Genomic DNA, 15,752 nt, shown 5'->3' on the forward strand with positions numbered 1-15,752 from the left:
TCACTCATCCAGTGCCGAGGACCCTCGCGTCTGACCTCTCGACACTGCAATGGGCATGAAATGCCACTCGAGGGGAGCAGCTATTAACTAGGAGTGTTCTTTTTACAAAAGTGCCCTGCCCCCCTACCCTCTCCAAACAGCACCGAACGCAGCGTTCTTGCAGAAATTGCCAACGCAACTGGGTGACGGGTTTCTGTGTCTGGTGCGGAGGCCCTGGCAAACTGGTCTGAGGCCGACGGCTTTCCCTGGTTCACAGGCCCCCAAAATGCACACTCCCGCTGGTTTCAGAAGGAAGCCCCAGCTCCAGGACCTCAGATACAATGAGTTTTCCAAGAGCACAGACCCTGTCATTAGGGCTTGTTGAGAGAGACAGAGACAGAGACAGAGGGAGGGGAGGAGAAAGGGGCTGAAGAGAGGGACAGAGAGTGAGGAAAGACCTAGAGGGAGTGGGAGAAAGAGAAAGTGGGGAGACACAGAGAGCTCCTGGGGCACTGGAGGCTCTTCCCATAAACAGCACCTGTGATCAGAGAGGCTCATGCTCTCTCCCTCCCTCTTCCTCTTTTACCCGACCCCACCCCCAGGGATATTAATTCATAATTAATATTAATTTACAGATATTAATTCGTAATCCTATTTATGAGGTTTGAGTTAACTGGCATCATATGAAAGGAGGTTGAAGGTCTTCCATTGTATGTGACTCCTCTTCCAGCACCCAAGTGAGCCCTGGGGTGGGGTGTGCCTCCTTCCGCCCCAGGACCCCCTGCCAGCTCTGGCGGGCACACGGTGCAGGGACAGAGGCTTCCTCAGTGGGCTCCCCACCCTTCTGGGGCTCAGCAGCTGGAAACGCTCCACACAGCACCATTCATGACAACCCTAACCTGATGAAGGAGGACGTGGTTCCCTAAAGGAGCAAAAGGCCTGATCGTTGTGTAAATTTGGAATAAATGGAGTCTTCCTCTTTTGTTTCCCAATGGATGGGAACTTCATCCTGGGCCAGCTGCGGGTCACAGTGGCCTCTGAAACCATGCCCCTGGGGGGTGGGGACTCCCTGCAAAGGATGGGCAGGTGGCACTCCAGAGCTCATTTAAAGAATCACAATTATGTTGCCTTGAACCCTTCTGGGAAATTTTCCTTATGTTACATTTGATGCAGTCATACTAGTAATAGTCTCAAAGATAAATAAGGGTGAGCCAGTGGAAATACTGCTCATATACAAAACTTCACAAAGATGTGCTGAGTGCAGGAGGAAAGCTCAGAGTTCCCTCCTCTACAGCTCCCTGTGTGACCCTGGACAAGTACTTAAATTCCCCAAGGTTTAACTTCCACGTCTGTAAAATGTGCCTAGGAGGACCTGCGTGGTAGACTGTCCTATAAATTAAGTGATAGGTACAATGTACCTAAAGCAGCATTTCTTGAACCGTGACCCAGGGAACACCAGCTCCAAAATGCTCAATGAGAAAAAGCAGGTGCATTTGTAGGTGGACTCCACTGCCTCTTCCTCAGGAACACAAGCTTGGGTCACCCACGCGGAGCTCTGAGACACTGGTGATCAGAAGCCTGCCTAGGCTGGGCGAGGTGGCACCCACCTGAAAGCCTAGCACTTTGTGAGGCTGAACTGGGAGGATTGCTTGAACTGAGTTCAAGACCAACATTGGCAATATAGTGAGACCCTATGTCTACAAAAAATTTTAAAAATTAGCTGAATGTGGTGGTGTGCACCTATAGTGCCAGCTACTCAGGAGGCTGAGATTGAAGGATCACATGAGCCCAGGAGGTGGAGGTTACAGTGAGCCATGATCATACCGCTGCACTCCAGCCTGGGCGACAGAGGAAGACTCTTTTGAGAGAGAGAGAAAGAGAGGGAGAGAGGAAGGAAAGGAAGGAAGGAAGGAAGGAAGGAAGGAAGGAAGGAAGGGAGGGAGGGAGGGAGGGAGGGAGGGAGGGAGGGAGGGAGGGAGGGAAAGAGGGAGAGGAGAGGGGAGGGGAGGGAAGGAAGGGAAGGGAAGGGAGGGGAGAGAAGGGAAGGAAAGGGAAGGGAAGGGAGGGGAGGGGAGGGGAAGGAGTCCCCACCCAAAGCTCATGTCAAATTGTAATTCCCACATGTTGAAGAAGGGGCCTGTTGGGAGGTGATTGGATCATGGGGGTGGTTTCTAGTGGTTTAGCACTATCCCCTTCGTGCTGTCTCATGGTGGAATTCTCGTGAGATCTCTTTCTTTAAAGGTATAGGGCATTCCCCTTTGCTCTCTCTGTCTCCTGCTCCACCATGGTAAGATGTGCTTGCTTCCCTTTCACCTTCCGCCATGATTGTAAGATTCCTGAGGTCTCCTAGCCATGTTTCCTGTTAAGCCTGTGGAACTGAGTCAATTAAACCTCTTTTCTTCATAAATTACCCAGTCTCAGGTAGTTCTTCATAGCAGTGTGAAAACAGACTAAGCGAGAAAGAGGAAAAGAAAAGACAGAAATCTCCCACATGATATGTATCAAAGTCTCATGGAGACGAATCCCCAGAACCCACTAAGAGAAACGCATGTGTAAAGAAGAAAGCATGTCCCTGCCATAACATCAGACATCAGAGCTGAGCTTCATTTCTGGGAAGCAGGTTGGGTAAGCACTGCAATTGTTAATGAGGGAATTCATGGCCCACCAGGCCCTCACAGCATAGGAAGGAACAGCAGCCCATCCCAGGTCTGCTAACTCTGCCTCCAAACAATAAAAGAGAAAATGTCCCAAGAACTTCCCCCAAACACTTCCTGGTACAGGCTGTCACTCAATTTGTCTGCTTCAAGGGAAATAGAGACGATCAATAGAAGAGGAGGAGGGCTCCATCTATTCTCTAAGGACACAGGTTGTTAATCAAGTCAGATCAGTAAGCAAACCCCAGGAGGTCATTATGGGCTTCATCAAGCTGCAGAAGTAACCCTGAGCATGTCATTGTTTGGCCAAAGGTGCCTGTGAAGTGTGTCCATGTCTTTAAATGTTCAACCTACCCCAACCAGGGAACAATGCATTCTCCAAGAAAACAAGAAACGGAGCTCAAAGAGAAACTGGAAATGATAACCGTATGTTACAAAAATAACACTCTTGCATTCACTCCTCCAGTTTTGGGTTCTGTTAAACTAAACCATCACTTCTGTGATCTATGAACTCCAGAAGGACTTTGTATTTTGGTTTTTGTTGTTTCCTTTTTAGAGATAATGTCTTGCTCTGTCACCCATGCTGGGGTGTAGTGGCAAGATCATGGCTCGCTGCAGCCTGGAACTCCTGGCCTCAAGTGATCCTCTTGCCTTAGCCTCCCAAGTCGCTGGGACCAGAGAGGCACATACCACCATACCCAGCTAGTTTTTAATTTTTTTGTAGAAATAGAGTCTCATTATGCTGCCCAGGCTGGTTTTTAATAATTTAAAGTCACAACAATTCTTCCAGGATACACCATCACTTGGTATATAATGACCACTGTTGTATGATGTTTGAAAAGGTATCTGGAAAAAAAAAAGAAGGCATGCACATGACGTCTGACAATGAGTTTAGATAGACTGGAGAGTACTTGGCAAGCCTGGATAATGAACATTAGCCAACTGTCTGGGTGATATGGCCTGGCTCTGAGTCTCCTCCTAAATCTCATGTTGAATTGTAATTCCCAGTGTTGGAGGAAGGACCTGGTGGGAGGTGATTGAATCATGAGGGCGGATTTCTCCCATGATAGTGAGTTCTCGGAGATCTGATGGTTTAAAAGTGTGTGGTGCTTCCCTCCCTCACTCTCTCTCTCTCCTGCTCCACCATGGTAAGACGTGCTTTCTTCCCCTTCACCTTCCACCATGATTGTAAGTTTCCTGAGGCCTCCCATTCATGCTTCCTGTTAAGCCTGCAGAACTGTGAGTCAAATAAACCTCTTCATAGATTACCCAGTCTCAGGGAGTTCTTTATAGCAGTGTGAGAATGAACTAATACACTGGGGTTATATGCTCTTGGGCCAGGCCCTCCAAGGCTGGGCTCCTGTCACTGAGCAACTGGGTCCATCAGTCATTGAGTCACCTGGCCAGGCACATGTGAGGTCCATTGTCTCCAGAAAATACATGCTAGAATTCCAATTTGAAAGTCATTTAGATCTCATTAGTTATTTAATAAGAAAATAACAGATTATTTTCTCACATAAAGAGTTTTTTTTTTAAAACAAAAAATACTGTAGGTCTTTTATATTACTAAGAACAACATTAATTATTAATCTTGACCTCCAAAGAGAGGAAATTTTGGTTCTTAAAATCTAACACTAGAATCTGACCCTTGACCTATTACATTAGGGTCTATTTTTTTTTCTTTCAAAGAGATCTTTAAATAGTAGGGTGTTACCCTTTGTCTGCTTTATCCTGATTGCTTCTGTGTGTGTGTGTGTGTGTGTGTGTGTGTGTGTGTGTGTGTGTGTGTGTGTGTGTTTAAAGATGGGGTTTTGCCATGTTACCCAGGCTGGTCTTGAATGCCTGAGCTCAAGTAATCCAGCTGCCTTGGCCTCCCAAAGTGCTGGGATTACAGGCATGAGCCACCACACCCAGCCTGCTTCCCTGTTTTTGATGCTTTGTTTTACCTTGTCATTTTGCCAGGTATTTTAAATGTTCATTTAATCAGCAATATTTTCTGCGAGACTTTATGTGTCTTAAAATACAATTTTTATTCTAATGCTCACTAAACTTGCAGACAATTTTTGAATTACAATTTTTAGACTTTTTTGCCATTGTATGTGTCTATTTAGATTGCTCTTCCATCTGGAATGTGATTTTGCATATGGAATGCAGTGAGTCTAACTGTTTCCAGAAGGTCATTATGCACACTCCATTTATTACATACTTCTTTCCCACCACCTTGAAATGTCACATTTATGATTAATTAGGCTTCTATATATACTTGGATCTATTCCATTAATCTTGGCTCTATTTATCTCTGTCAATTTCCTTTGTCAGCATTATATTATTTTAATAACAGTATTTATAGTAAGGGTTCATACTGATAATATATGCATTAGTTTCCCTTTTCAAAAATGTGTTAGAAATTCTAACATACTTACTCTTCCACATGGACTTTAAAAATTATTGGTTTCCATCTCCCAAATCAAAATCAAACAAACAAGGAAAAAACACTATAGAAATACTTATTAGAATGGCAACACATCTATAGATTAATTTGAGAATGATGAACGTTTTTATCTCAGATGAACATTTTTATGATATGAAGTCTTCACACTGAAGATATCTCTCTGTTTATTCCAATCTTTAATCATTTTTTTAATTATAATTTTGACAGTAGAGGTCCTGTATTTTCTCTGTAAAGTTCTTTCTATACATTTCTTTGTGATTTTATCATTATTGTAAATATATTCCCCCATTTCTATTTGTAATTGGTTATTGCTTGTATAAAGAAAATTGTTTCATTTTGTACAGTTATCTTATATCTAGCAACTTTAAATTTACTATGTGATTTTAGAATCTCTTGTTTTTCTAGGATAAATAATTTTCCTCTTCAGTTTTACTATGTGTACCAATAGATTTGTTTTCTTATTTTATAGCATGAACTAGAGCCTTCAAAACAAATGTTGAAAATAGTGGCAATAGTAGACTTCTTATTTCATTCCTAATTTCAGTGGTAATGGCTGTGGGGTTTGGTAGTCATTATCATATTAAAGAATTTTTCCTCTTTTCCTCTCAGAGTAGGAATGGCTGCTGAATTTTCTTTACTTTTTTTTTTTTTGAGACGAAGTCTCGGTCTGTCACCCAGGCTGGAGTGCAGTGGTGCGATCTCGGCTCTCTGCAAGCTCTGCCTCCCAGGTTCACGCCATTCTCCTGTCTCAGCCTCTTGAGTAGCTGGGACTACAGGCGCCCGCTACCACACCTGGCTAATCTTTTGTATTTTGTTAGTAAAGATGGGGTTTCACCACGTTAGCCAGGATGGTCTCAATCTCCCGACATCGTGATCCCCGCGCCTCGGCCTCACAAAGTATTGGAATTACAGGCGTAAGCCACCACACCCGGCCGGCTGCTGAATTTTCTTAAATGCTGTTGCACATCAGTTGATATGGTTTCACATTTCCAATTTTAGTTATTAATAGAACTAATTACAAGTATTGCTTTCCTAATGCTGAACATCCTTACATTCCTGGAATAGATTACACAGAGTGAGGATGCATTTTTCTTTTCATACACTTCTGAGTTCAGTCTGATGTTGCATTTGTACACATTCTTCTCTTCTTAGTGCTCTTTCCAGAAAGTGCCCTCAGGCTTTGGTCTTCCCTAAATGCAGAGATTAAGAAATGGGTGACACAGCCCACCCCTCTCCACTGAGGTGGGAAATGTTTCCCATCTCAAAACTGACCCCCATCCAGGGGTTCAGGCTAGAAATCCTAAAGTCATCCTTGGCATCTCTCTCAGGAAGTCCCACTGAGTTTAACCTCAAGCACTCCTGCTCTCCTTCCACCCCCCCGCCACCTTCCTGGTCCAGCCACTTCCATTGCCCATGGCCTTCACTGCCTGATAGTCTCCCACATCCCCTTTAGGTCTCCTGGATCTATTCAGAGCAATCTCTGCAAAACCCAGAACTGGTTAGGCCAGAACTCCCTTCAGTGACTTCTGGTTGCTCCCAGAATAAAGACAATATTCCAGGATGTGACCTATAGGGCCCTGGAGTCGTCAGCTGCAATTTCAGCCCTGCACATGCCCTCCCTTTTCTGCTCCAGCCACTGGTGTCTCCCAGGCACGCATCCATGATGAGCTTCCACCTACCAAGGCTGACCCCAGGCTGAGCCCTCTCCCTGAACACCCTTCTTCTTTCCCCGTCCCAATTAACTCCTCTGGGGAAAGTCACCCATTAGGAGCTCTCACTGCACGATGTGTTGCCCCTCCTTCAGGGTGGTGGTTTCCATCCCTTGTTTAAGTGATCATTGTGTGTGTTTTTCCCCAGAACAGAAGCCGCAGGTGGCCCAGACCATGCATGTTTAGGTTTAGCCTTGTGTCTTCAGTGCCTGCCATTCAATAAATGTGTAACCAATCAGTGAATGAACTCATTATCTTGACTGTGGGCTGATACTAGGATTATGCTAACTTTATAAAATTCACTGGAGTGCTTTTCATGCTTTTATATGGTCTAGAATATTTTGGCTATCATAAAATTTGTTTCCTGAAGATAAACTGGAACTCGTTTGTGAAAACTTTTGAGCCTTCTTCAGCTTGCAACATTTAAAACACTTTTCCAGCCTACAGAAAATTTGACAAACACGCTTCACCCCAATGCACTGCTAGTTACTACTTTGTCACATTTGCTTTCTCTCTCCTGTCTACATGTGCCCATGTAAACTCTTTTTTGCTGTTGAATCATTTGGATGTAAATTATTAACATGATTTTCACTCTTAGATATTTCTGTATTGTCACCTCAAAATAAGGACACTCCAAATTTCTACAATAAGACTATCATATCTAAGAAAAATATCACTGATCCCATAAAAAAAAGCTAATATACACTCTATATTTCAATTCCAGCTGGGGACTCTTTAGGTGGTAAATGCTTTAAATTTTCCTATTTCTCTTATGATTATTGGTTCATTCTGTTTTTTACTCTTTCATGAGATAATGGTGATGACATAGTCTTCTGGAAAATCACCCACTTCCTCCAAATTTTCAAATTTATTCCCAAATAATTAACATAAAATGTCCTTAAAATATATCTCTTCTGCATCTGCAATTATGTTTTCTCATATTTAATGTTGCATATTTTTGTGTTCTGTCCTTAAGTTTTCCCATGAGTTTATCTAATTTATTAGTCCTTTGAATACCCACGTTTCTAAATGTATGTTAAAATTATGTTTTACCAAGCCCTTAGATATTCTGTTTTTCCCCTGGATGTGATATTTGATTAGCTTTATAATTGTTCCTTTCAGTTTTTGCTCTTTAACACATTTAGACATATTTTAAGTACTTGGGTACAGGTCTTACTCTGCTTTTTCTCCATATAGTAGACAGTTTTACCAACATTGTCTACAAAACAATCCATTCTCCTACAGTTTGCGTGTGTTTGTGTGAGTGTGTGTGTATGTTTCTGAGCTCTCTATTCGTTCCATTTCTCTCTGTAATTCTGTCTGTTGTTGTATTATAAATTCTGATGCTATATTGTTAGGTGCATATATGTTTATGATCATTAAATACTCTCAATTTCTTTTTCCCTGGTTGGTACATAACATTCCTCTTTATCCCTGAAGCTCTCCTGAGCAGCTCTAGCTCTGCCTGGGCACTCACTCCACCAACATTCACAGTGTTTGATGTCCATGTCACTTGTCTCTGCTTTCACTCACCAGACACCACCATACAGATTTCCACCTGACAACAGAAGTACCACAAGAGCCTACAGGAGGTGTATGGCTTTGAGGAGTTGGTGAAAGACTCACAAAATAGGAGACATTGAAACCAGTCCTGAAATAGAGACACTTTGTAAATCTCCATGGTAAGGAGCCCAGGATTAACTAATTAGTTTCATGTCAAATAGAGCCTAATGCCCAGCTTATCTCCACCCACTGCTTTTCCTCTTAATCACCTCTTTTCACCAGACTGAAAGGAGTGGTACTATGAAATATCATTCATGATATTCAACCAAGTCAGTAAAGAAAAATATGCTGGACATAAACTGAGTCCCACACTCTCAGAAAAGCTACCGCCTCTTCCAGGGTTCCAGGACTGCCTGCTTAGAGAAGTACCCTCAGAGAAAGTGCCTTGATTTGGAAAATTAATGATGCTCTTACATTTGCTAGTGTGATGGTTAATTTTATGTGCCAACTTGGCTAGGCCCTGGGACCCAGATATTTGGTCAAACATGCCTGGATATTGTTGTGAAGGTATTTTTTAGATGAGATTAATATTTAAATTAGGAGACTTTGAGTAAAGCAGATTACTCTTCATAATGTGGGTGGGTCTCTTCCAATCGATTGAAAGCCTTAAGACGAAGATTGACCTCCCCATGAAGAAGAGGGAATTCTGCCAGAAGTTGGCCTTCAGATTCGAACTGCTGTACCAACTCTTCCCTGGATCTCTGGCTTGCTGAACTCACCTGCAGATTTTGGACTTGCCAGCCCCCACAATCACATAAGGCAATTCCTTAAAATAAATCACTCATGTATGTATACACACACACACTCCTACACACACACACATACGAGGAACTGGGTGATTTTCCAGAAAAATATGTCATAGATAGATGATTGATAGATAGATAGATAATAGATAGATAGAGAGAGAGAGAGAGAGACAGACAGATAGATAGACAAGGCCGGGCACAACGGCTCACGCCTGTATTCCCAGCACTTTGGGAGGCCGAGGTGGGGGGATCACCTGAGGTCAGGAATTCGAGACCAGCCTGGCCAACATGGCGAAACCCTGTCTCTACTAAAATTACAAAAATTAGCCTGGCCTGGTGGCGTGCACCTGTAATCCCAGTTACTCGTGAGGCTGAGGCAGGAGAATCACTTGAACCCAGGAGGCGGAGGTTGCAGTGAGCCGAGATCGCACCACTGCACTCCAGCCTGGGTGACAGAGTGAGACTCTGTCTCAAAAATAAAGAAAGAAAGAAAAAGATAGATAGATAGGGCAGTGCTTCTGAAATTATTTTCCAACATACACCCTAAGGTAGGGTGGGGAGAGTGGAGGAGGTGGAGGAAGAGGAGGGGGTTGAACTGAGGGAGTGAGGCTCCTGGATCTTGACCTCTTCACAAACAGAGAAGTTCTGCTTTTATTATTATCATATATTGGAGTTCTATGTAATGTCACTTTGGGGGAAAAAGATTCTCCTAAAAGTGTAAAAGCCTGGAAACCACTGTTCTAGGGAATTTCAACGTGGCCTATTTGATGGTAGGATCTGTTTTCTTTTTTCTTTCTTTTTTTTTTTTCTTTTTGAGACAGAGTCTCACTCTGTCACCCAGGCTGGAGTGCAGTGGTGTGATCTTGGCTCACTGCAACCTCCACCTCCCGGGTTCAAGCAATTCTCCTGCCTCAGCCTCCCGCGTAGCTGGGACTACAGGCGCCCGCCACCACGCCCGGCAACTTTTTTTTTTTTTTTTTTGTATTTTTAGTAGAGACGGGGTTTCACCCTGTTAGCCAGGATAGTCTCGATCTCTTGACCTCATGATCCGCCCGCCTCTGCCTCCCAAAGTGTTGGGATTACAGGTGTGAGTCACTGCGCCTGGCCAGGATCTGTTTTCAATGGACCCCCTTCCTTAAGTAGGTTGAGACATGAATTAGGCATTTATTTACTGTTTTCCACAATATTCTGCTCTATAACATCCCATAAATTTCTAGGAGACTCTTTAGTATGATCTCAGCCCAGACAAACCCTTACCAAGGGCTCAGTACATTACGTCACACTTGCAACTTAAGGACGGCCCTGGAGTTTTTCTTTGACGATTCCGGGCTCTGCCAGGTTTGTCCACAGTCGGTCTGATGTCCGTGTGTGGAAGGCAGGTGTGGAGTGGCTGAGGGAGCCATGCGCTCCGGGAAGACAGAAGGCAGCCACTGTCAGCGGGGACTCGGTGAGGCTTCCTGCATCTCTAGGTATGACATCTCCGCACGCAAAACTCCCCTGCCCCCAGCCCAGGTCATCATTTCTATAATCATTTACTGCTGGAGACAAAATCTCCGAAGGACTGACTGACTCAACGGTATGTTTTCTTGCAGAGAATCAAAGGAGTAGGGGTAAGAAGGAACTATTTCCCTCCTTCTCCCTCAATAACTGACTTTTGGCTTATTTCAAATACCAAAAGCTGCATTAGTGCAAGCACTCAACTTCGTTTTCTCAGCTCGTTAGGAAAAGGAAGCCGGCGTTCAGTTGACCAGGCTTTCTGGTCTAAAGGCACAGACAAGGGAGCGTTGGCCGTTTGTTTCCTAGACGACGAGGCTGCCTCAGCCACTGTGCGGTGCGAGGCCACCGGCCGCGCCTTCCCCTCCGGTTCACTAAGCCTGTCATTTGCAGCTTGCCCGAGGCACCAGTTCCCACCCCCAGGCAAAGCCCACCCTACCCAGCCAAGCATGTTCTTAAAATTCTTTACAGATTAACCCACATTAATCTAAACCCGGTAAAGGCAAACGTTTTCCCTTCCACTGGGAGCTGCATTGTAATTTACCCCAACAACCTGTTGAAAAGACCAAGGGAGCTTAGCAACCAGCCGTCCCCAGGCCCTGGAGGGAAGCTGCAATTACCGGGTGCGAGGCCGGCGGGGCCGCAGCCCCCACTTCAAAGGCGCGGGAGGAGTCGAGGGAGGCAGAGCTGTAATTAGTGCGGGCCCCGCCGGGCTACCACGGGCCTGCTCACGCCTCGCGGCCTCCGAGGAGCAAGGAAAGGCCCGCGTGGGAGCGCAGAGCCAGGGAGGAACAAAGACGCCTCCTGTTTGATGTGAATCACCCAGAACTAGGGAAGGGAGGCGGGCGCACCTCTCCCGCCCAGGCCCTGCAGAGTCAGGGCGCAGGAAGCCTGGCTTAGGGGCGATGGCATGGGACGGCCACCCCGCCCCGCCAGCGCTCCCCCAGCGCCCCGAAGCAGGATGGAGACGCCCTGGTGTGCCCCCCGCCAGGCTCCTTGGACCCTTTGGGATCTGCGGACACAGGGCCTGGACTGGCCACATCCCTGCTCCCAGAGCGCAGACCCCGCTGGGGCCCACCCTGGGTGTCCGCATAGGGAGGGGCTAGAGAGCAGGAGCCCCCCCACCGCCGCGCCTAAGGAGCCATGGGGAGGGTGCTGTGGGGAAGCTTCCAGAAGGACCCCCCAGAGAGAAGGAAGGGTGGGATTCAAGGTGACCGACCACCAGCCATCTGCCTGTTGGCTTGTTGATCCCAGACTGACTCCAAGTCCCCGTTCTGGCCTCCATATTGGTGTCCTATGTTTGTTATCTTAAGGTGTTTTTAAAACTGGGTTTTCTAAGGACACGGATGCAGGAGATACCCTCCAGCAGCAAGGTGCTGACTGGCGCTCAGGGTCTCTGTGGGTGAGCGTGCCTGTGAGTGTGGACGGGCATGTGTGTGGGAGTGACTTCCTAGAATGAATCCAAGAGGAGCCTCTTTGGGGCAAGGTGGCGGGGCCAGGTGGGAAGGCTCTGGCTCTGTGGGGAAGGTGGCGGGGCCAGGTGGGAAGGCTCTGGTTCTGTGGGGAAGGTGGTGGGGCCAGGTGGGAAGGCTCTGGCTCTGTGGGGAAGGTGGCGGGGCCAGGTGGGAAGGCTCTGGTTCTGTGGAAGGTGGTGGGGCCAGGTGGGAAGGCTCTGGCTCTGTGGAAGGTGGCGGGGCCAGGTGGGAAGGCTCTGGCTCTGTGGGGAAGGTGGTGGGGCCAGGTGGGAAGGCTCTGGCTCTGTGGGGAAGGTGGCGGGGCCAGGTGGGAAGGCTCTGGTTCTGTGGGGAAGGTGGCGGGGCCAGGTGGGAAGGCTCTGGTTCTGTGGGGAAGGTGGCGGGGCCAGGTGGGAAGGCTCTGGCTCTGTGGGGAAGGTGGCGGGGCCAGGTGGGAAGGCTCTGGTTCTGTGGAAGGTGGTGGGGCCAGGTGGGAAGGCTCTGGCTCTGTGGGGAAGGTGGCGGGGCCAGGTGGGAAGGCTCTGGTTCTGTGGAAGGTGGCGGGGCCAGGTGGGAAGGCTCTGGCTCTGTGGAAGGTGGCGGGGCCAGGTGGGAAGGCTCTGGCTCTGTGGGGAAGGTGGCGGGGCCAGGTGGGAAGGCTCTGGTTCTGTGGAAGGTGGTGGGGCCAGGTGGGAAGGCTCTGGTTCTGTGGAAGGTGGTGGGGCCAGGTGGGAAGGCTCTGGCTCTGTGGAAGGTGGTGGGGCCAGGTGGGAAGGCTCTGGCTCTGTGGGGAAGGTGGTGGGGCCAGGTGGGAAGGCTCTGGTTCTGTGGAAGGTGGTGGGGCCAGGTGGGAAGGCTCTGGCTCTGTGGGGAAGGTGGTGGGGCCAGGTGGGAAGGCTCTGGCTCTGTGGGGAAGGTGGTGGGGCCAGGTGGGAAGGCTCTGGCTCTGTGGGGAAGGTGGTGGGGCCAGGTGGGAAGGCTCTGGTTCTGTGCACATTTCTGTAGTATTTAAATATTCCAGGTTTCAATCATGGATTACTTCTTTTCTAGAAGGACCAAAAGGGTTCATTTGGGATTATGAGCTATTTTTCTTCTTATGATTTTCTAGTACATTTTTAAAAATCTGATAAAGTGGACAGGCACGATGGCTCACGCCTGTAATCCCAGCACTTTGGGAGGCCGAGGCAGGCGGATCACCTGAGGTCGGGAGTTCAAGACCAGCCTGACCAACATGGAGAAACCCCATCTCTACTAAAAATACACAATTAGCCAGGTGTGGTGGCAGGCGCCTGTAATCCCAGCTACTCGGGAGGCTGAGGCAGGAGAATTGCTTGATCCCGGGAGGCAGAGGTTGCGGTGAGCCGAGATCGCACCATTGCACTCTAGCCTGGGCGACAAGAGCAAAACTCCTTCTCAAAAAAAAAAAAAAAAAAAAAAGTCAAGCTAGGACCACGCTTTTGAAGCATGTCACAGGGATCTGAGACCTGGGGTAAGCCTCGGAGACTGGCTCATCTGGCGCTTTTGGAGCGTGTTGCTGGGGCCTGAGGCCTGGGGCAAGCCTTGGAGATGGGCTCATTTGGAAAGGGCTCGCCAGGCTGCAGTCACTATGTGGACTTCCCCAAGGGCCACCCTGTGCCCTGCTTAACATTCTGCCGAAGACAGCAATGACAAGTTCAAAAAAGTGAGGTTGACAACGTGAAGAGAGAACCCACAGAATCGAAGAAAATATTTGCAAACTATCCATCTGGCAAGGGATTCGTAACCCAAATATATGAGGAGCTCAGACAACTCAATAGCAAAAAAAAAGCAGCCAGGTGCAGTGGCTCACACCTGTAATCCCAGCACTTTGGGAGGCCAATGCAGTGGATCACTTGACCCCAGGAGTTTGAGACCAGCCTGGGCAACATGGCAAAACCCTCTCTCTACAAAAATACAAAAATTAGCCAGGCATCGTGGCGCACACCTGTGGTCCCCGCTACTCAGGAGACTGAGGCGGGAGGATTGCTGATTGCTTGAGCCCGGGGAGCAGAGGCTGCAGTGAGCCCTGATTGTGCCACTGCACTCCAGCCTGGGCAACAGAGTGAGACCCTATCTCAAAACAACAACAAATAATAAACAAACAAACAAATAAATAATAATCATCCAATTAAAAATGGGAAAAGATGTGAACAGACTTTTCTCAGAAAAAGGCATACAAAGGCCACCAGGTGTTTTAAAATATGCTCAACATCACTAATCAGCAGAGAAATGCAAATCAAACCACAGTGCATTACCATCTCAGCCCAGTGAAAATGGTTTATATCAAAAAGACAGGCAGTAACAGATGCTGGTGAAGATGTAGAGATGGAGAGCCCCCAGACAATGTGGGTGGGAAGGTAACACAGTACAGCCCTACGAAAAACAGTACGAAAAGCAGAACTACCATGTAATCCAGCAATTCCACTACTGGTGTTTATCCAAAAGAAAGGAAATTAATATGTCAGAGATCTCTGCACTCCTGTGTTTATTGCAGCACTGCTCACAATAGCCAAGATACGGAATCGACCTCAGTGCTTATCAGTGGATGAATGGATAAAGAAAATGTGGTAAATATACACAATGGAATATTATTCAGCTATCAAAAAGAATGAAATCCTGTTATTTACTGCAACATAGATGGAAATGGGGGTCATTATGTTAAGTGAAATAAGCCAGGCGCAGAAAGACAAACATCTCATGCTGTCACTCATGTGGAAGCTAAACCAGAGGCTCCCGTGGAGGCCGAGAGTGGAGTGGTGGCTCCTAGAGGAAGGAGGCGGAGGGGGAATAAAGGAGGGAAATCTAAACGTGTTTCTTGTCACTGAGCTGTACGCTTTAAAATGGTGTAGATGGTACATTTTATATGTATGTTATTCCTCAATTTAAAAATTAATGTAAAACGTGAGGTTAATGTTGCAAATGTTGTCACTGAGGCACCCACGTGTTTACCTTGTGTTTTGTGGTACTCAAGGACAGGCAGGCTATTTAGAGTGCACATTTTTTCAGCTTCACCAGAAATAGAATTTGTGGCAGTTTGTGGACTTTGTCATGAATCAAGCTTTCCTTTGGCAAGATCTTCTTTCCTGTGTGGGCTTGGGTGAGTGCCTTTGCCTGCTGGAGGGAGGTGGAGCCCGCCTCAGTGGTGGTGGGGGCTGTGGGGATGGGGGGGGTCTTTACCCCATAAGGAGCTCTCAAGTGCCCAGGCATCTCATTGGGATTGCAATCACCATCCCCATGGTGGGCTGATTCCGGGACTCACTGGCAGCCCTCATGACCCACCTGCTGGGCACCGTGAGCCCGCCCACCCTCATGACCCACTTGCTGGGCACCGTGAGCCCACCCCAGCTGCCCTACAGATCACAGATGCTTGAGAGGCTCCTGGTGCCCGATCCTGTCCTGCAGCTGAGCAGCCTGCCACGCCCACTCCTCCTCCCCAGGACCACAGGCTGCCAAGTTCTGAGTGTCTCCCACCCCAGCCTGTCCCTTTCTCCACCAAGGGCCAGCACAGCCATCTGGGTTGTCCACACCAACTCCCCTCCACAGTCCTCATTCCTGAGGGCACCCCTCCCTACTCAGCCCTGCTGCCTGTTCCTCTAAGGGACCCCTCCTGGACAGGGTTCTCAAAGTCCAGTGCACACGAACCCCTGGGGGTTCCAACTTGTGAGGTCAGCATGGGCTGGGAG

This window comes from Macaca nemestrina, chromosome 4, assembly GCF_043159975.1.
Source record: "Macaca nemestrina isolate mMacNem1 chromosome 4, mMacNem.hap1, whole genome shotgun sequence".
NCBI classification, from domain to species: domain Eukaryota; kingdom Metazoa; phylum Chordata; class Mammalia; order Primates; family Cercopithecidae; genus Macaca; species Macaca nemestrina.